Source organism: Leptonychotes weddellii, chromosome 2 (assembly GCF_054177405.1).
Source record: "Leptonychotes weddellii isolate Sample4059 chromosome 2, ASM5417740v2, whole genome shotgun sequence".
Taxonomy (NCBI): Eukaryota; Metazoa; Chordata; class Mammalia; order Carnivora; family Phocidae; genus Leptonychotes; species Leptonychotes weddellii.
Window position 1 is genome coordinate 99102643 of NC_138370.1, and position 21967 is coordinate 99124609.

Sequence of the window (21967 nt, forward strand, 5' to 3'; positions counted from 1 at the left end):
TGAAACTACACCACCTGCTTTCTTGGCCCTTCAGTTTGCAGACAACAAATTGTGGGACTTCTTGGCCTCCATAATCATGTGAGTCAAATCCTATAATAAATATCCTTTTCTATCTATCTATCTTATAGGTTCTGTTTCTCTGGTGAACCCTGAATAATATGCTACAAAAAAGAGAAGAATTATCATAGATTTCTCATCACAAAATATTTAGTCCAGATGAAAATGGAACAATATCTCTAAAGTACTGAAAGAAACAATTTTTATAGACAAAAAAAAAATCTTTAAAAATAAAGGCAAAAGGCAAACTAAAAAAACTCCTTTTTATGGTAAATAAAAACTGAAAGAATCTGTAACCTGCAGCTTTGTACTATAATAGATGCTACAGAAAACTTTTTAGGCAGAAGTAAAATGATAACAGATGGAATTTTAGCACTCTACAAAAGAAGGAATAATGCTGAAAATACTAATACTATAAAATTTATTACAGTGTTTATGGCACATATAGCATAAATACAAAAATAAATTATCTCAGAACAAATGAAAATGAAAAAACAACATCAAATCTTGTAGGCTGCAGCAAAAGCAATTCTGAAAGGAAAGTTCATAGCAATAAATGCACATATTAAGAAATTAGAAAGATCTCAAAGAAACAATGTAACTTTACCCTTCAAGGAAATAGAAAAAGAAAACCAAATTAAGCCCAAATTAGCAGAAAAAAGGAAATTAATAAAAATCAGAACAGAAACAAATGAAATAGAGACCAGAAAAACAATAGAAAGGATCAATGAAACTAGGAGGTGATTCTTCAAAACAAAACAAAACTGACAAACATTTAGCTAGACTAAGAAAAAAAAGAAGACTCAAATGAATAAAAATAGAAATAAAAGAGGAGACATTACAACTGATACTACAGAAACACAGAGAATTACACCAGACTACTACAATTATATGGCAACAAATTACATAACCTAGAAAAAATATATTTCTAGAACACACAACCTACCAAGACTGAATCAAGAAGAAATAGAAAATCTGAACAGAATAATAACAAGTAAAGAGATTGAATAAATGATTAAAAACCTCCAACACAGAAAACTTCAGGACCAAATGGCTTCACTGGTGAATTCTACCAAGCATTTAAAGAGATTAACACCCATCCTCCTCAAACTATTCCAGAATATTGAGGAGGACAGAGCAGTTTCAAATTCATTCTATGAGGCCATCATTACCTTGATACCAAAACCACATAAGGATACCACAAGAAAAGAAAACTATAGACCAACATCCCTGATGAACATAGATGGAAAAATTCTCAACAAAATGTTAGTACACCAAATTCAAGAACACATTAAAAGGTATATACACTATTACCAAGTGGGATTTATCCCTGGGAGGCAAAGATAGTTCAATGTACACAAATCAATAAATGTAATACATCATATTGATGAAATGAAAACACATGATCATCTCAAGGGGTAGAAAAAGCATTTGATGAAAAAACAACATCCTTGGGGTGCCTGGGTGGCTCAGTTGTTAAGCGTCTGTCTTCGGCTCAGGTCATGATCCCAGGGTCCTGGGATCGAGCCCCGCATCGGGCTCTCTGCTCAGCGGGGAGCCTGCTTCTCCCTCTCCCACTCCCCCTGCTTGTGTTCCCTCTCTCGCTGTCTCTCTCTCGCTGTCTCTCTCTGTCAAAATGAATAAATAAAATATTAAAAAAAAAACCAACATCCTTTCTTGATAAAAACCCTTAACAGATTGGGCAAAGAAGGAACATACTTCATTCAACATAATAAAGGCCATATATGACAAATCCACCCCTAACATTATACTCAATGATGAAAAATTAAAAGCTGTTCCTCAAAGATCAAAACAGGTTAAAGATATCCAATGTCACCATTCCTATTCAACATAGTACTGGTAAGCAATTAGGTAAGACAAAGAAATAAAAAGCATCCAAATCAGAAAGGAAGAAGTAAAATTGTTGCTATTTGCTTATGATATTTTGTATATAGAAAATCCCAAAGATTCAACCAAAAAACTGTTGGAACTAATCAACAATTTCAGTAAAGTTGCAGGATACAAAATCAGAGTACAGAAATTAGTTGCATTCCTTTCACTAATGATGAAACATCTGGAAAAGAAATCCTAAAATTGATCACATTCACAATGGCATCATAAACAATAGAATACTTAGGAATAAATTTAACCAAGGACGTGAAAGATCTGAATACTACACGACTTTGTTGAAAGAAATCAAAGATGCAAACAAATGAAAAGACAGCCCATGTTCCTGAATTAGAAGAATTGATTTTAAAATACCCATACTACTCAAAACTATCTACAGATTCAATGCAATCTCCATCAAAATACCAAAGGTATTCTTCACAGAGATAGAAGAAACAATTCTAAAATTTGTGTGGAACCAAAAAAGACCCCAAATAACCAAAGTAATCTTGAGAAAAAAATAACAAAGCTAGAGATACCACACTTCCTGATTTCAAACTATACTACAAAGCCATAGTAATAAAATCAGCATAGTAGCACAAAAATACACACATAGATCAATAGAACAGAATAGAGTGTTTAAGATTAAATCCCAGCATAAACAGTCAACTAATATTCAACAAAGGAGCCAAGAACACACAAAGGAGAAAAGACAGTCTTCAACAAATGGTGCTGGGTAAACCAGAGAAATACAAAAGCAGAACAATTAAATTGAACCCCTACCTCACACAACTCACAGAAAGTAACTCAAAATGGATCAAAGACTCAAACATAAGACCTTATACCATAAAATCTCCAGAAGAAAACAGGGAGTAATCTCCTCAATATTGGTCTTGGCAACGATTTCTTTTGGACATGATGCCAAAAGCACAGATAACAAAAACAGAAATAAAAAAAATGTGTGTATGTCAAACTCAAAAGTTTCTGCCCAGTGAAAGGAACGATTAAAACAAAAGACAACCCACCTAATGGGAGAAAATTTTGCAAACCATGAATCAGATAAGGGGTTAATATCCAAAATATATTAAGAACTCAGGCAACTTAATAACAAATAAACAATCCAATTTAAAAAATGGGCAGAAAAAATAAATAGAGATTTCCAAAGAGAATATCAAAATGGTCGACTGGTACATGTAAAGATGCTCAACATTACTAAACATCCAGGAGATGCAAATCAAAACCACAATGTGATATCACCTCACACCTATTAGAATGGCTATCATCAAGAAGCAAGAGATCACAGGTGTTAGCAAGGATGTGGTTAAAAGGGATCCTTTATACACTGTTGGTGAGAATGTAAATTGGTCCAACCATTATCAAAAACAATATGGAGGTTCCTCGAAAATTTAAAAATAGATCTACCATATGATTTAGCAATTCTACTTCTGGGATTATACCCAAAGAAAATGAAAACAGAAAAACAGGACAAGATATCTGCACGTCCCATGTTTATCGCAGCATTATTCACAATAGCCAAGATATGGAAACAGCCTAACTGCCCATCAACAGATAAATGCATAAAAAAAGATGTGGTATATATACACAATGGAATATTATTCAGTCACGAGAAAGGAGAATATCCTGCTGTTTGTGACAACATGGATGGACCTTCAGTACATTTTGCTAAGGGAGGTAAGTCAGACAGAGAAAGACAAGAACTGTATGATATTACTTATATGGGGAATCTAAATAAATCAAATTCATATAAACAGTAAAATGGTGGTTACAAGGTGATGGAGGATGGGGAGGAATAATAATGATGTTTAAGGAAACAAACTTGAAACGAGTGGTAAATAAGCTGTAGAGATACAATGCAGAGTATAATGCTTACAAACAAGAATATTGTATTATAATTATGTACTGTGATAAATATTGCTACAATGGCAACCATATTACAATATATAAATGTATCAAAGTAACATGTACACCTTAAACTTACATAATGTTATCTGTCAAATGTGTTCAATAAAAAACAAATTTGACACAAAGTCAAGCAAATAAACTGAAATTAATAACATTATTTGAAATACGGATTTATATCCACTATCACTAGTGGTTAATTTTGCTCTTGAGATATTAGTTTATGAGAGTGGCAAAGCATTTAAATTTTTTTTTACATTTAATTTTTATCCTCCTATTTTTCTATATGGAAATATGTTTTATCTCACTGACAAATAGGACTGTGCAATCAGAAAAGAATGGAAGGTAGTGGCTTAAGCCTTACAGAACCATTCCAACTACTTCCAACATGGCAGTAGCATGGCCATATTTTCACTTAGAAAGCTGGGAGTGGCATAAAATACAGGCCAAACGTTGAGTTTAGAGGCTGTTGTAGTAACTCAGCCAAGAGATGATTAGGACCCAAAATCAGGAAGTAGTGGTAAGAAGAGTGGAGTAGGCTGTTTTGTGAGTGATTTGGCCTACAGAATTAAGAAATGTGGTAACTGATGGACCGGAGGCAGGTGCAATGATGAGACTAAGGTGGAATCAAGAACAACTTGTGCTGAAAGAGTGTGGTATGCATCCCAATGTGCCTTAGAAAGATGTGAAAAAATCCTTCAAAGTCCTTCATGAAGAATTCAGAACACATTCTTTTATCAGTATTAGTATTATTGAGGTATAATTGACAATATAACATTATATTAGTTTCAGGTATACAATGCAATGTATTTGTATATATTTGTATTTTGTATATATAGTAAAATTATCACAAGTCTACTTAACCTCTGTTGCCATATATATATATATATTTTTTTTTTTAAGATTTTTATTTATTTATTTGACAGAGAGAGAGATAGAGAGAGCAGGAACACAAGCAGGGGGAGTAGGAGAGGGAGAAGCAGGCCTCCCGCCGAGCAGGGAGCCCGATGTGGGACTCGATCCCAGGACTCTGGGATCATGACCTGAGCCGAAGGCAGCCGCTTAACGACTGAGCCACCCAGGCGCCCTATATATATATATATTTTTTAAGATTTTATTTATTTGACAGAGAGAGACACAGCGAGAGAGGGAACACAAGCAGAGGGAGAGGGAGAAGCAGGCTTCCTGCCGAGCAGGGAGCTCAATGTGGGGCTCAATCTCAAGACCCTGGGATCACGACCTGAGCTGAAGGCAGACACTTAACGACTGAGCCACCCAGGCGCCCCGCCATATATATTTATAAATGTTTTTTTCTTGTGGTGAGAACTTTTAAGACCCAAAACATATCCCATACACAGCTAATCTTATCTGTTTCATATGGAGTTATTAGGTATATTATAAAGAGATAATCTCTGATTTCCAAATCAACTTAACTTAATATACATTTATTAAATATCTAGTAATATCTCTGCTCATCAGCTCAGTACTGAAATTTGAAATATATGTTCCACTTGAGGTTCATATTACTAAATGACAATAAATTTGCATGTTGTAACACTACTATATATTTATTATATATGTATCCATATTTCCACTTTTCATTCTTCAAGACTATTATATAATAAAGTGCAAATATGAAAAAAAGACTTTTAATCAGAAAACCCATAGTCACAAAAATTTTTATAGAATGCCTTCACTGTTTTCCTTGCATTTTGCAGTGCTGCCATTTTCCTTTTCTGGGCACTTTTGTCTGTTTTTTCTCATATCCTCTCTCTGAGAGTGGAAAAGGCTACAATTATTAATGATAAAATGATAAGTGAGTCTGAAGAACGGAATGAACTCTAAACCAAAACAAGTGAAAAATTACACTATTGCTGCCAGGGAAAATCACAGCCTAAAAATATATAACTACATGGCTGAATGAGAAAAACAGAAAGAAGAGGGCACAATAAGAAGGGAAATGGGGCAAAGGAAAAAGAGAGGAGGCATATGCCACAAAGAATAAAGACATGAACTCTGGAAGTGACCTTGGTAAAGAGAATGCAATTCTTGTCTGACATTACATACTATTCTGATATGTGGAAGTAAGTTATTATAGGTGTTTCACATTAATACAAGAAGAAAACAAAAGATTTTAACTAGTTTTGAAGAATACTTTGAACGTATCCTTTGAAAACTGGTGGATCATAGATACTTAGCCTGCAAGTATTTAACAAAGAACACTGGAAAAGTTTTGCCTTTTTTTTCCTTCTTCCCTTTTTGGCTCATAATTGTTTTAGAATTCCTGACACAATTAATTAGGCAAAAATAAAATGCAAAAGAAATTTCTACTGGCATTTGGCAATATAAATATTATGTGTATGGGGACAATGTTTTGTTAACATTCTGCAATACCCTGTTTTCAATTTCCTCCATTCTTTTATATAATAAAATGTTAGTTATGCCTCCGGATACAGGGCAAATTAGGCAAAGTTTAAAGCCCTGTCTTCCTAATTACTCTTCTTGTAAAATATCCTAAAAGTCCATTTAATTGGTTCCTTCAGAAGTTTAAATAGAAGGGCACTAAAAAATTTACATGTGACAAAATGCTTGACATGAGACACTGAAATTATATCATACCTGTCTGGTCTTACTTAGATTACTCTCTAATCTACAGGGGCAAGTATTTAGTTTTCCAGTTCTTTCTTGATTCATATTCATAATGTCCCCCAAATGAAGGCTTTTTGCAACTCTCAGAGAGACTATTCTACCCTCTATGGGAGGATAGTAGATTTACATATACTTGTTAAATTCTTATTTTCTGGTGTTCAGTCTTCTTTAAATTTTATATCACAATGCCACCCTATCCACATTTATATTATGTACTAAAGCCAGTTGAAATACCACTCTAAAAAGATTTACATAATGCCTAAACAAGGGGCACCTTGGTGACTCAGTCATTAAGCGACTACCTTCGGCTCAGGTCATGATCCCAGAGTCCTGGGATCGAGCCCCGCATGGGGCTCCCTGCTCAGCGGAGATCCTGCTTCTCCCTCTCCCACTCCCCCTGCTTGTGTTCCCTCTCTCGCTGTGTCTTTGTCAAATAAATAATAAAATCTTTAAAAAAAAAATAAAATAAAAAGATTTACCTAATACTTAAACAAAATGTGAGGTATATATAGGTGTGTGTATACATACATATCCAGACACAATGGAATATTATTCAGCCTTGAAAAGGAAGTAAATTCTGACCCATGGTACAATATGGTTGAACCTTGAGGACGTGACAGAGACTCAGGACATTCTGAGTGAAATAAGCCAGTCACAAAAAGACAAATACTGTGAGTCCACTTATATGAGGTACCTAGAGTAGTCAGATTCATAGGAGTGGTTAGCAGACACTCCCAGCTCAGTCTCGAACTCCGCTGTGCAGTTGTCGGCAAGTGGGCTCCCGGTGGGGTTGGGTTCCTTCTTGCCAGATTCAACCAAAAAAGCTGCAACTGTTTTTTTTTTTACAGAAAACGATGGCTTCTGCTGTGAACCCTCTCCTACATCTGAGTCAGTTGTACAACTAACCCCTGCACACTCTCCGCGCTTCTGCAGGGACCCCCTCCCGCAGTGGATCCACTTTGGGCAAAGTGCCCCACGGCAGGGGCCTCACTGCTCTCCAGTCTCTTCATGCTGCACCTGCGGTATGCTTGGGATTCCAGACCCAGTGCGTCAGCGAGAAGAGCTGCACAGACTATTTCCTAGTGAAGAGGTGAGGGCAGCAGCTCATCTAGTGCGAAACGAACCCAAAGCACAAGCAGAGACAGATGCAGTTCCTTTGACGGTGAAATAACGTGCAAAACTGTATCGGTTTCTTGCGAAGTGGTGTTACCTTATAGAAAGAAAAATACAATTCAAACGTTTTGTTTTCCTTAAAAAAAGGTCATAGGAGCAGAAAGAAGAATGGTGGTTGCTAGTGGTTGTGGGAGAGAGGGAATGGGGAATTATCATTTAATGGGTACCGAGTTGCAGTTTAGCAAGATGAAGAGTGTTCTGGAGATGGATGGTGGTGATGTCAGCACGATATTGGGAACTACTTGGTGCCACGGAACACCTAAAAAAGGCTTAAGATGTTAAATTTATGCTATTTAAATTTTACTACAATTAAAAAATATTTTTTAGAGATTTATGTTTTCTTGATCTTACTCCATTTATGTGTTGTCCATTCATCTTTTAAATATATATAGAAGTAAAACAAGAATATTTTCTTCTAAGAGATTCACACAAGCCAGAATTTGATAGAGCAAAACAATAAATTATTCCTTGACTTACACTCAACTTCTCCCTTCCCTAGGGTCACAGGTCATGTATATTCTTCCAGTTTCTATTGTCTATGGGATGTATATACATATACATATATATATTTGACATATACATTATATACAGATTTCTTTTAGCCTAAATGGGTCATGCCATATACTTAGTTCTCAGACTTGTTTTTTTCATTTAATATGTCTTAGATGTTTCCAACTCAGTTCATATGGCTTTTCTTCATTCTTTTTAATAGCTTCGCAGCATTCCATGTATGGAAATACTATTATTTAATCATTTTTCTATTGAGACATTGAAATTGTTTCTTCTTTCATTTTCAAATGTCTGACCTTGGTAAATATCTACTCTATGCTGACGAATGTACTAAAACCTTTGCATAGAATATGCCCAGTACCTATCACAGTCCTTAGCATGTATAAAAGTTAAATAACATCTTAGATTTAGATCCTCTGAGGTGATGGTCCTTGACTTCTTATTCTTATTATTCTAAAAGATAGTAAAGAAAATGTATATATGTGCATACATGCCAAATATAAGTATGAATTATTATAACAAATAAAAGTAAAAATTTTAAGATACTAATAGAAGTGTAGTATCCAGAGGACTTGTTTTGGCCTTGTTAAAATTATCCAAGAATAATTTTTTTCCAAGCAAAGTATTTATTGTAAATCCAGGGCTTGCTATAGCAAAAATAGGGAATTTGAGTATCTTCTTTCCCTCTCTTAAGTCTCTGTCTTGCAACCACAGAGGATATCTCAAACACTTTTTCAGCCTCTAAAAGGAGGATAAAATGATAGTGTGATGATCCCTGGGCCACTGAAGCCCAGATAAAACTGAAAGCATTCTTTTAGAGAAGGCAGTCCATAATGACTATTGATCTATTGGTGTTACAAAGGAACCTGAGCTTTCAAACCAAGACAATAAGTTGAATATTATTAGTACATTTTTAATATATGCTATAATTCCTTGAATGCTTATCCTAGGTGTAATAAGCACATGATCTTATTGAATCATGTGCTTAGTATTCCTCAAATCTATGAGGTAGATATTGTTAGCTGCATTTCACAGATAAGGATATTGCAATTTAAAGTGGCTGAGTATTTCCTGAAGGTTGTATAGTTTGGAAGAACAGAAGCAATACTAAAGCCCGAATCTGTTGGACCCTCAAGACCAATATACTCAGAGCAGAGTACTCTAAGCTGCAACAGCTTCATAATCCCTAGGGAATTCTTTTTCAAAGCTTTTGGCCACGATATCTTCATAACCACAAGGTTTTGTTTGCTTTACTAAATCCTTTTGAAAAAATAGATGAGAGAAAACAAAAGATTATAGCAAAAGGTATCTCCTGACCCTCCTTCTCCCTTCCCCCAAAAAGGTAAAAAAAGGATTAGCTACAAAAATCTTTTCCTAGCAATGATTTAAAATTATCTAGACCCCAATGCCATTTGTGATGCTCATTTCTGCTATCTTCCAACTCCCCTGAGCTCCAGCCTACATTCTACCCAAGATACACTCACTTCCCTGGCAAATAGATGACATCCATTATTGACTGCTATGATGGTGATCTTCCCCATTGGCTTCCTTCTCTACTCCTCAAGAATTGAACTGCATAGAGAAAACTCAGGTTTAAGAAGGTCAGTTAACTACTTAGGGAATCTGTGTGCACAAGAGCAAAAGGCTGAAGTAACCCCCATAACATGTAAGAATTCATACCTGAAGCAATGTTAACCCAATGCTAATTCTTGTGTCATTTCACAATATAAATTAAGACAATATCTGATGCCAGAACATTTCTAAGTTTTTTTAAAATTTTTTCTCAGCTAAGCTAGAACAATGTATGGTCGCATTAAGAAACCACTTTGGATCTCTTATCTCACAATCTATACCAGTAATGTTATGAGGAATTGGCAAATGAAAAAAAAGTTAAACAAACAAATAAAATCGGGACGCCTGGGTGGCTCAGTTGGTTAAGCGACTGCCTTCAGCTCAGGTCATGATCCTGGAGTTCCGGGATCGAGTCCCGCATCAGGCTCCCTCCTCGGCAGGGAGTCTGCTTCTCCCTCTGACCCTCCCCCCTCTCATGCTCTCTCTCTATCTCATTCTCTCTCAAATAAACAAATAAAATCTTAAAAAAAAACAAAAACCAAAAAACAAACAAACAAATAAAATGAATACATAGCAAGCAAATAAATAGCCAAAGAGAAGGAACAAATCTATAATTTAAATCTATAATTTCTTACCCATAGGAACTCTGTCGCTGTTGTGAATATATAATTCAAAAAAGTGAGAAAAATTAAAAGTAGTAGGTGCAAGAAATTGAAAAAACAGAGCAACCTGTTTTATACCTAGTCAGTATAAAACAACCCAAATAAGATAATCATTGAAGATATTATTGTGTCCCATTATGGCTCATTAATTGTCATTCATAATGATAGTCCTGAGACAGTATGAAAATGTTTAAATAATACCAAATAACTTCTCTTTTGAAAAGCTACAGAAATGTTTAACACATTTTAAAAAGATTCCCTCAAAATTTAAATTTTAGCACTTAATGCAGATAAGCTATCTGGAAAAAATCATTTACATGCGTCATTTCATTCCACGCATACCTAAAATATTAGATGTTTATTCCTATTGTATGGAACATTTTGTCTTTTAATGGATCCCTTAGTCTTTCCTCATGACTAGAAGATAATGATTCTTGGCATCTAACATCTAAAGAAATCATCAGCTTTTCTCTTTTGGAAATTCATTATGAATCAAAGATACCCATCCCTCCCTGCTTCTCACTCCAGCCTGTTACCAACTAGTTCATTATCCAGAGAGCCTAGAGCAGTTTTTTTTTTCTACATATGTCATTGGCTGCCACCTCTAGCACTTCCTCCTTTCTCCATCTAATCTCCTCAGCTTCTGAAATAAATTAAAAAAAAAACTGAAATAAATATGATGAAGGCATTCCAAGATAGCAATTATAAAACAAAAATCCTTTTTTTTTTTTAAAGATTTTATTTATTTGAGAGAGAGAGAGAGAGCACACAAGCAGGGGGAGCAGCAGAGGGAGAGGGGAGAAGCAGACTCCCCGCTGAGCAGGAAGCCCGATGTGGGGCTCAATCTCAGGACCCTGAGATCATGACCTGAGCCGAAGGCAGATGCCCAACCAACTAAGCCACCCAGGAGCCCCTAAAACCAAAATTCTTGACATATCATTAAAGAGGTGGTCTGTTCATCATCAGTCAATACTTAGAGGAGGTACTATAATTTGCTATGGCAATTTTGTCTTCAACACCATCAAAGTTTGATCTGAGAGGTAATGGGTCAGATGTAGAATTATAATTCAGATATAATGTCTTTATTAAGATTAAAAAGAAACCAGCTCTTTGAATCATATAAAGCTGGTTAGGGATAGATCCTAATACAAATGATCTTTTTATTGTATCGCTTTGAAGGCCCAGAGCCAAGACAGTGTGATATGGAAGCAAAACAGGACTGGGAAAGGAAGCAGATCTTCAGGCACAATCTTTCTGGGGCAAGATCTCTTTACCGTAAATCTTATAATGTAAGTTACAACTGAATAGTGACAGGGACACAAAAGAACAAAAACCCTGACTCAGAATACAGTAACCCGGGTATTCATCTTAGTAGTAAAGACTTTCTTCTAGAAATTGTCCTACTGGCCGTAGATGCAGCCATTCAGTTGTATCCTTCTTGCAGAAGAAGCTTATGGAATCTCTTCTTAGTTGCTCAAGCCAGGGACCTTGACTTTCCTTCATTTGCAACCCCAAAATACCAAATCTATAGCCACTGTCACAGTATTAGTCCAAGCCAAACATCTCTTGCTTAAATTTCTGCAACATCCAAAAGCTAACTCTTCCATAGCTGGCTTAGTCGGTTGGGCATCTGCCTTCGGCTCAGGTCATGATCTCAGGGTCCTGAGATTGAGCCCCACATCGGGCTTCCTGCTCAGCGGGGAGTCTGCTTCCCCCTCTCCCTCTGCTGCTTCCCCTAGCTGGTCTCTGTACATGGTGTCATCGACTCCACCTCTGGGACATTAATGATGTTCCCACTCCTATCCACTCTCTTCCACAGATAAAGTGATTGTTAAAAATGTAAATTTAATCAGGTCACTCCTCTGCTTAAAACCCTTCAATAGATTCTTATTGCCCTTGGATAAAACCCAAATTCCTTAAGATGAACTAGAAAGATTCTCCTCAATCAAATCTCTTTATACCCGTTCAACGTCATTTTGTGCTAGGGAGACTTATTAGGGATCTACATCTATGAGAGAAAGGAGGGAAAATTAAGATTGCACAGAGGGAAAAGTTGAACTGTGATGCAGGTCTCATGAAACCTTGGTCACCAAAAGGGGACACATGGAGCAAATATTTCCCATTAGAGCCATCCTTCATCAAGCTAAATTGGAACAAGTCTTTAGGAACTCACTTCAGTCAGTCATTGGATGCAAGCTGTCCTAGGAAGAGAGTGATCACAAGTGAAACAACATTTCTGAGTGAGGCTGCATGCATTTTTGACATATAACCACATTAATTCATTCAACTTTTATTGAAGACCTACCCTGTGCCAATTACTTTGCTAGCACTTGGAAATTAAAGAATAAGACACCATCTTTGTTCACTGGGTCAGAACCTAGTGGAAGTAAGAAAAAATATATAACATGATAAGTTATACTAGCAACATTAATAGCATGCTATTGAGAAAATAGATATAAATATTAGGTGTTTCAAAGACAGAAGTTACCAAGTAACAGAAAGCTTATCCCACAGATTGAATATGCATAGATTCCCAAAATTATAGTTGTAAGCAAAAAATAATTATTGTATAGCCTGCAAATGTGATTCTGTCATAAGATGAAGTCCAGTATATACTTTGGAAAAGTTGGCAAAATGGTGTTTGGTTAATTCTGTAAATGTAGCACACCAAGTTCTGACCTGATGTAGTTCCTATTTTTCAGACACGGCTCAGGGTAGCTCTCAGGTACCATCATTTCCTGCCAACACTGGAGTGGATTGCCACCTTGGGAAGGTGATGGGAGATAGTGTCGAAGGAGGTAGAGAAAAGAGAGAGGCATGTGCAAAAAGAAAGATGAAGTACCACAGAACAATGTGTTCCTAAATAATACAGATGTGTTTGTTACAGTTCAGATTCTATGTGGTTTCTGGCACAACCCCTCAAAATAAGTCAATTAAACATAAGCAAATGTTCTCAGCATTGTAAAGTGATTGGTCAAGAGTCCAAAAGGAAATTATACCCCAACTGAGATTTTGAAATGAAAAAAACTCAAGCTACTCCAAAAGAAAGAAGGCCAACAGTGTATTCCAAAAGAAGCTATTGCTCATCTCATATTCTGTGTATCAGTCTGAGTCCCTAGGGGGAAAAAAAGGACCTTAATTTAGGAAACACTCCCTAGATAATCTAGATCCCCAACTATATATTAAACCTTGACTCTGAGGGATATATCCTCTCCTTCAAGTGTAGAAAGAGAAAAGGAAAAAGCAAAAAGGATCAGCTAACTAAATCCTGAACTTCTAACAGAATAAGCATTGAAACATGTGGACAGCTACCCATGTCTTTAAAAAGTCCAAAAATTCTTAACTTAAGAAATCTGGCTGTGTCTATCATGGAAAAACATGGAATTATGATATTTCCAAACCTTCTTGGATTTAATCATAAAGTACTTCAGACCTCCTGTATGACTCATCCATCCTAATGATGAGGATCAAAGCATGTTTCTTGGTGGATTAGCTTACAGTATTTGAGTGAACTACAACAGACAAGTCCAGAATTATTATCAAGGTATCATGTTCATCTTTGGCATGGCGACCATTCAACATTATCTGACAGTGAAAGATAGTTTGTTATAATGGAAGCCTTGCCCCAAGAGTGAGTTCTCACCAATGACTGGCAAAGCACTATTATTACACAGTTTACACCAAGTAATTTATAAAAAGGCATTAAGTGAGAATCATTTAAGTGCTTAAAGAATTCAGCTCCACATGCAGTAAGTTAATGGCATGAAACATTCCATCCTTGAGAAATATGCCATTGGAACCCTCTCAAGTAAGTAAAATCACTGTTTAATGGCTATGGGAACATCAAAAGCTAACTCTTCCATAGCAGGATTCATGGCAAAATTGTCTTATGCCAATACATTTAAATAGTGATCCAATATACACTAAATATTGCTAAAATTAAGTTTTACACTATTTTTCCTATGAAATATAGTGTGTCCATAAAATTCATTTTCACTGTAATTATCTGTTTGATCCACCTCTTTCCTCATAGCTAATGAATGTCAGACCTAAATCTTGGATTCTAAAATTTACTCATTTTACAAGAGTTGTTCACTGATTCTGTAAACAATGAAGAGTATTTTCAAACACCAAATGCTTTTTTTTTATAGAGGTAAGAATATTTTTATGGAAATACTCATTTTAGCCAAAAACTTGAAGTTAATTGTCCCATAGTCTTCACTATATATATATATATGTTTAGAAGAAGAAAAAATGTATTGAAACTAGTGTCAAAAGTGGGTCTCTAATAAAATTTTACCAAATAAAAATATTTCTAGACTGAGATAATAGGATTCTTTAATGAAGTACTCGTTAAACAGATTATACTTCCTAGCCTATCTGCCTGTCATCATAAATACTACTTTGTTGCAGCATTACAGAGAATACATATGACCTGGAGATATGATAACACCCCACGGGATTTAACCCCAACAACTGTTTATCATGGAGATTCCCTTTTCAAAGTTGCATCTTGCATTTTGAAATGCTCAGCTCTTATGAGTTTTATTAGCAGAAGAATGAAAACAAGGATTATTAAAATGAAATTTGGAACCATCAAGTTATGACTCTAAACATTTGCCAGTTAGTATGCAAGTAAGAGAAACCTTAAGAAAATTAAAGTACCAAGAAAATTTCTTATCTCACTAATAGAGTAAGCTCAGGTTTCAGGGCAAATTACTTAAGCACTCCCAACAATGTCATCAAAACCCAGGTTCTTGCCATCTCTTCTTTGTTCCCTACTTGGTTTGACCTCATTCACAGACTGTTTGATAGATGGCTGAAGTAGAATCAAATCCCCCATTCAGACAATAAAAAGAGATCGACCATCCTATGATGTGGATATTTCTTAGGATTGAGGTCATTTCCCAGAAAATATACCAACAGATTTCACTTCAGTTCATCAGCTAGGATTGGGTCACATGTCTATTCTTGGACCAATCACTAACAAGGATAATCAGCATACCCTTAGAGGAATTAGTTATACTACTGTAGCTGGGATGGGGTCATCTTCTCTTGGAGACACAGGACTGCATATGGAAGTGCTATAAACCTAAATAAATTCAGTTTTGATTAAGAAGAAGAGGAAAGTGAACAACGGGTAGACAACCAAAAGAGTTGTCTTTACAATAACTCCAACTGTATTAGAGTTGTAAAGGCTAAAAGTTGGGGGTAGAAGTGAGTAGAGTATTGAGGGGTGAGGATCAGAAATTGAAAATCTAAATTAAATTTAAAAAAATTTTTTAAATACCCAATGAGATTAAGGCAAAGGCAACACATCTTTCAAGAATATCTAGGTATCAGTATTAAAGAGTAAACAATTACAAAAACTCCAGTCCAATTGCTCCAGTTTATAAATGAGGAAACCAAAGCCTAAGAGAGTTTAAGTTGTTTGAGATCACATAAGCAATCAGCAACAGGTAGATATGCTAAAATTCATGATACTCTTTCTAAATACCAACATTCATTTCAATTCTGCCACAACATTATGTTACATTCTTCACTGGATGTCATTTCTAGGTATAAAGATGAGTCTGTTACGATTTTTTTAAGAATATAAAAATCATTATTCCACATTATACAAAATGCTATTATGTCAGCACTATCAAGGGAAATGAAGCACCTTTTTTCTCTTTTGGTATCCTGTGTATTATTGGAAACTAAATTATTATAAATAATATTGATATCAATAATTGATAATGTACTATGTGCCAAGCATCATGTCAGGTGCCTAAGAGTCATTCTTTCTAATTTTCCCAACACCCCAAAAGAGAATTCTTAATATTCCCTTTTTGAAGGTGAACTGAGGCCCACAGGCTTAAAGTCACTTGCCTGGATCAAATTGGTTCTGGGGTAAGAATTTAAACCTAGGTTTGTTTCACTTTAAAGCTCTTTCAACCTACTAACATTCTCCAAAAGGTGTTTTGCTAAATTCTTGTCCTGCTAGATGCTCCATTTAAAAAAAGATCAAATAAATTTGGGAAATACTGTGTTTTATATCCCTCTCATGGAAATTAAGGACGTACAATGTAATATCTAAAAATATTAAAAATCCTACAAAAACAGAAGTTTATCCAACAGTTTAACCCAGTATTTCTTATTATTTGAAGATTAAATCCTTTCTCACATAATATGTATTAATATTCAAGGAAGTAATGTTCAGTGACATGCACTTTGGGAAATTTTGCACATTATTTGACATTTAAAATACATGAGTGCATATTAAAAATCAAATTATATTTGAATGATAGTATTCATATGTAATTACATTAAACATATATAACGAGCTTAGGAGTCTTAACTATGAAATGATTTAATTTTTTCCAATTACTGTTCTCAAATGTCAAATCTGACTTTCCCACTGAGTAGCAGGTTCCTTCATAACATTTTGCCCAAACTACATTTGTCTGTAAGTTATGGTTATTTTTCACACTTAAAACTTAAAATTAAAAACAATAGAGAAAATCAGTGAAACAAGCTGGTTTGTTCAAGAGCCCAATAAAACTGATAAACTTCTAGCCAGACTGAAAAGTTACAGAAGCCACAAATTGCAACTCTCAAAAATGGGAGAGGTAACAACTAGAATGTCCCCATCTATTAAAAGAATAACAGGGGTATTATGAACAAATTTATGCCAATAAACATAACATCATAAAGGGCATGGACAGGTTCTTTGAAAGATACTGTAAAAACTCATACAAAAAGAAACAGATAACATGAACAGCTTTATCTGTATTAAAGAAATTGAATTTGTGATTAAAAACTTTCCCACAAAGAAAACTCCAGTCCAGATGGCTTCAATGGTGAGTTCTAACAGATATTTAGGGAATAGATAATACTAATTCTACACAAACACTTCCAAGAATTGACTAGGAGAAACATTTTCTAATTCATTCTATGAGGCCAGGATTGTTCTGATATCAAAACTAGACAAAGGCATCATAATAAAACTATAGAATAATATTTCTCTTGACCTAATATGCAACAATTCTAAACAAAATTTCAGAAAATCAAATCTAAAAATATATACAAATTATAATACATCACAATCAAGTGGTATTTATCTCAGGAAATGTAAGGAAAAAATGTAATTTTTCTCAAATATCAATCAGTATGATCCACCATTTTTTAATTTAAAAAAATTAAAATCACTTGATCATCACTTGTGATGCAATCACTGCATCACTTGTGCAGAAAAATCATTTGACAGAACCACACAACTATTCTTAATTTAGGAAAAAGAACTATCAGCAAATTAGAAATAGAAGGGAATTTCCTCAACTTTATAAAGATCACCGATGAAAATCCTTCAGTTAACATCACATGTATGGTGAAAGACTGAGGTTTTCCCTTGAAGATAAAGAACAAAGTAAGGATATCATCTCTCAACACTTTTATTAATCACTGTACTAGAGGTTCTGGCTTCTCCAGTAAAGCATGAAAAAGAAATACATGACATCCAGATTGAAAAATAAAAGTAAAATTGTATTTACTCACAGATGAAGTAATTGTCTACGAAAAAAATCTGATGTAAAATGTAAAATAGCTACTAAAACTAGTAAGTGAGTGTAGCAAGCTGTAGGATAAAAGATCAATATACAAAAATCAATTTTACTTCCATATAATAGAAACTACCATAAGTTAAAAATTTTTTAATCATCCATAATACCGTCATAAATATAAAATATTTAGGTATAGATTTTTAAAAGATATGAAGGACCTGTACACAGGAAAATACAAAATACTGCTGGGGAAAATTAAAGCAAGGCCAAAAACATGGAGAAATATATGTGTACATAGATTGGAAGACTCAGTAATATCAAAATGTCAGTTCTCCCTAAATTGATATACAGATTTAATGCAACCCCAAGCAAAATCCCAGCAGGCTTCTTTGTAGGAAGTTACATGCTGAAAAAGAAATGCAGATGATCTGGAAGAGTTAAAACAACTTTAAAAAAGAAGAATGTTAGAGAATTTACACTACCTGAGACTTCAAGTCTTATTATAAAGCTACATAATTAAAGCAATGTGATATTGGCTTAAATAAATCAATGACCATACACACATATAGACAACTAATATGTGCAAAAGGTTCAAAGGTAATTTTGAAGAGAAGATATAGCCTTTTCAACAAATTATATTGAAACTATTAGAAAACCACAAGAAAGAAAAAAAACAAAAACAGACAATTTTGGTGTATACCTTCTACCATGTACAAAAACTAACATAAATGAATTATAGATTTAAATTGAAAAATTAAGTCTAAAAAAATGGGAAAAAATTTTTAATCTTGGATTAGGTGAATATTTCTTAATTATAACATAAAAAGCATGATCCATGAAAGGAAAAATTGGACTTTATTAAAATTTAAAATTTCTATTTTTAAAAGACACTGTTAGGAGAAAAAAAGACAAATCACAGACTTGGGGAAAACATTTGTAAATCATATATTTGACAAAAGGCTTATATCCAGAATACAAAGAATTTCAAAAACTCAATAAATAATTAACAAATATTTGAACACTTCATCAAAGATACACAAGTGACTAACAAATACATGAAAAGATGCTGAACCTCATTAGTCATTAAGAAGATACAAATTAAAATCCCAATGAGCATAACCATGCATTCTTAGAAGGAATGTAATTAAAAATGACAAGGGCATGAAGGAACTAGAATTCTCATGCAATGCTGATAAGAATATTTAATGATACAACCATGTTGGAGAATACTTTGGCCATTTCTGAGTCAGCTAATCATACACCTACCATACCATCCATTTCACTCTTTAGGATTCCTCATGAGAAATGAAAACATGTACCTATAAAAAGATTTGTACACAAATGTTTATAGCAGTTTTATTTTTAATAGCCAAAACCTGAAAACAATACAATTTTCCATTAACAGGTGAATGGATAAGCAAATCATGGAATATCCAAACAATGGAATACCTCTCAGCAATGAAAAGGAATGAAATATTGACACAACAAAATGGATGAATCTACGTTAAATGGAAAAAAAAAACAAAACAAAACAGAAAAAAGAGCTTTACAAAGGGACATGAGAAAAATTGTGCGGGTGATGGAGATTGATTTAAGTGATTTCTTAGATCTCAAAAAGTATACTTTAAATAAATACTGCTTACGGGGCGCCTGGGTGGCTCAGTTGGTTAAGCGACTGCCTTTGGCTCAGGTCATGATCCTGGAGTCCCGGGATCGAGTCCCGCGACGGGCTCCCTGCTCGGCGGGGAGTCTGCTCCTCCCTCTGACCCTCCCCCCTCTCATGTGCTCTCTGTCTCTCTCATTCTCTCTGTCTCAAATAAATAAATAAAATCTTTAAAAAAAAATGCACGAGAGTAAATAAATACTGCTTACTGTATATTAATTATATATCAATAAAGCTGTTAACGATAACAAAGAATTAATCTTACTTATTTTGAAACTTTAAACTTGAACTTGATACAAAATTAATTTCCTCTCCTTCTCCTGTGCAAACTAAACCAGAAGCCTCAGCTACATGGAATAGATGAGGTTTGGGAAAAAGTTCTAGTTCCTCTACTGTGGGGCAAAGATAAGGAAGAAAGAAGGCACGGTGTTTTTGTAGGACTTCCCTCTTGTTGATAATTGATTGATATTCCTGCCTTCATGCTGGCTGATTCTCGTTTCATCTGCCACTGGAGATTTTGCTATTAGTATCTCCATGTGGGTGGTGTGCATGGCTTCCTTGGGGTGCTGCTCATTTTCAGCTTTTTCCATTGCTCAAGAGACCTCCTTAGAAGAGAAACCATGTCTGTTTTGGGATCCACTGGCAATAATATATATGTCCCAACAACCCTAGGCTGGGCATTTTTCACTTTTTTCAGTCACTACCTATGCAATATACTAAAGTTGTTCGTTCACTACCCTCCTATATTCCTCCATGTGAAGCCACCTCTCAAAAGCCTTGCAGACTTGAGATTAAAAAGATTAAGAATTGTCCTGATTTTCTCCTCTAAACAAACCATTATATGCCACTTATCCCTCAATCCCTTATATTCCTGAGAACCTCCAGCCTTTATTTTTTTAAAGATTTTATTTATTCATTTGAGAAAGAATTTATTCATTTGAGAGAGAGAGAACAAGCAGAAGCAGGGGGACGGGTGGGGGAATGAGGGGTAGAGGGAGAGGGTGAAGTCGACTCCCTGCTGAGCAAGGAGCCCGATGCGGGGCTCGATCCCAGGACCCTGAGATCATGACCTGAGCCGAAGGCAGATGCTTAACTGACTGAGTCACCCCGGTGCCCTGAGCCTCCAGTCTTTAAAAAGCAGACGCCAGCCTCTGTCCATTATCTAGGTCCTTAAACTCTTCCCTTCCCAGAGTGGAAGTAGAGCAATTTAAGACTACATGTTATATTCCTGGGCCCCCTAAATTTCTCCCCAGAACTCTCACCATGCTCAATGCTCTGGAGAATTCTAAGCTCAGAAAGCACCTATTAAGGTAAGAGAACTCCATTTCCCCTTCTTAAAGATACCACCAATTTTCATAAGTTATCTTCTTGGGTCCCTCTTCACTTAGCTTCAGTAAGGAAGTAAAGAAAGATCTTTGCCCACAAGTATTTTATTTCACAGTAGCACTGACAACAGTCTGATTAACAGATCTGTTCTCAATTTTTCTTGGGCACAAAGCTATTTTTTATTTTCCAGAATTGTTAGCATTTATGTGTGGCCATGAGACTGAGTTCTTTGCAATGAGCAGAAGTGAAGTGAACTACATTTAGCATAGCCCATGAAAATGTCTAAGAAATAATTTTCCAGATCTTTTCCCCACCTTTAGGTTGGATATCAATGCCCAGGAAGAGCACAGAAGATAGCAGGGTCTCCAGGAAACTGGGTCTCTAACTGAACACATACAGCCAACTCCCCTTTCCCCAAACTCAATCCACATAACTGTTAAGTCAGCAGAAATAAACTTTTATACTTTTAAAACTCTGAAGTTTTTATATGTCTGTTATAGTGGTTAACCTACAATAACTAATACAAAATTGTTATTGGAGTGTACTATTGCCTTAAACAAAGACATCATCTAATCCAACAGCAAGTGGTAAGAAACAGTATTGAAGCTAGAAAGATGGGAGACTCATGGTGGGTATGCAGTGGCAAAATGACCTGGAAGAACCATCTCCTGCTTGGAAGGTAAAACATGGCATCTGACCCAGTCATTCTAGATTCTAGAAGTGGTTTGGAAGAGTGAGAATAGTACCGTATCTTGGCTTTTACTTACTGTCTTTAACAAGGTATTGCAAGAGAGAAATGACATCAGGAAGAGTTTGCATAGTCTGCAAACAGAAATGAAAGAGAATAGAAAGAATTCAGAACTCCAGGCTCTCAAAAGTTCAGAAAAGCTAATTCTTTCTAGATTCTAAATATAAAAAATAAAAAATAAAAAAAATTGATAGGGCCTTTGAGTAACAGAGGCCCAATAAGATTTAATTGAACAAGGAACTCAGCTCTGCTTTTGAGA

At 35.2% G+C, this 21967-nt stretch overlaps 1 protein-coding gene and 1 long non-coding RNA gene across 2 annotated transcripts in view; one reads left to right on the forward strand and one right to left on the reverse strand.

Moving 5' to 3' along the window:
• The window catches only part of LOC145720140 (uncharacterized), a 102794-nt gene that overhangs the window by 53061 nt on the left and 27766 nt on the right, over positions 1-21967 (reverse strand). The gene's annotated exons all lie outside the window — the stretch shown is intronic.
• Positions 3484-19604, forward strand: LOC145720339 (uncharacterized). Its single transcript, XR_014143256.1, has 3 exons — positions 3484-3636; positions 7362-7603; positions 19377-19604. It is a non-coding gene; the product is annotated as an uncharacterized LOC145720339 (long non-coding RNA).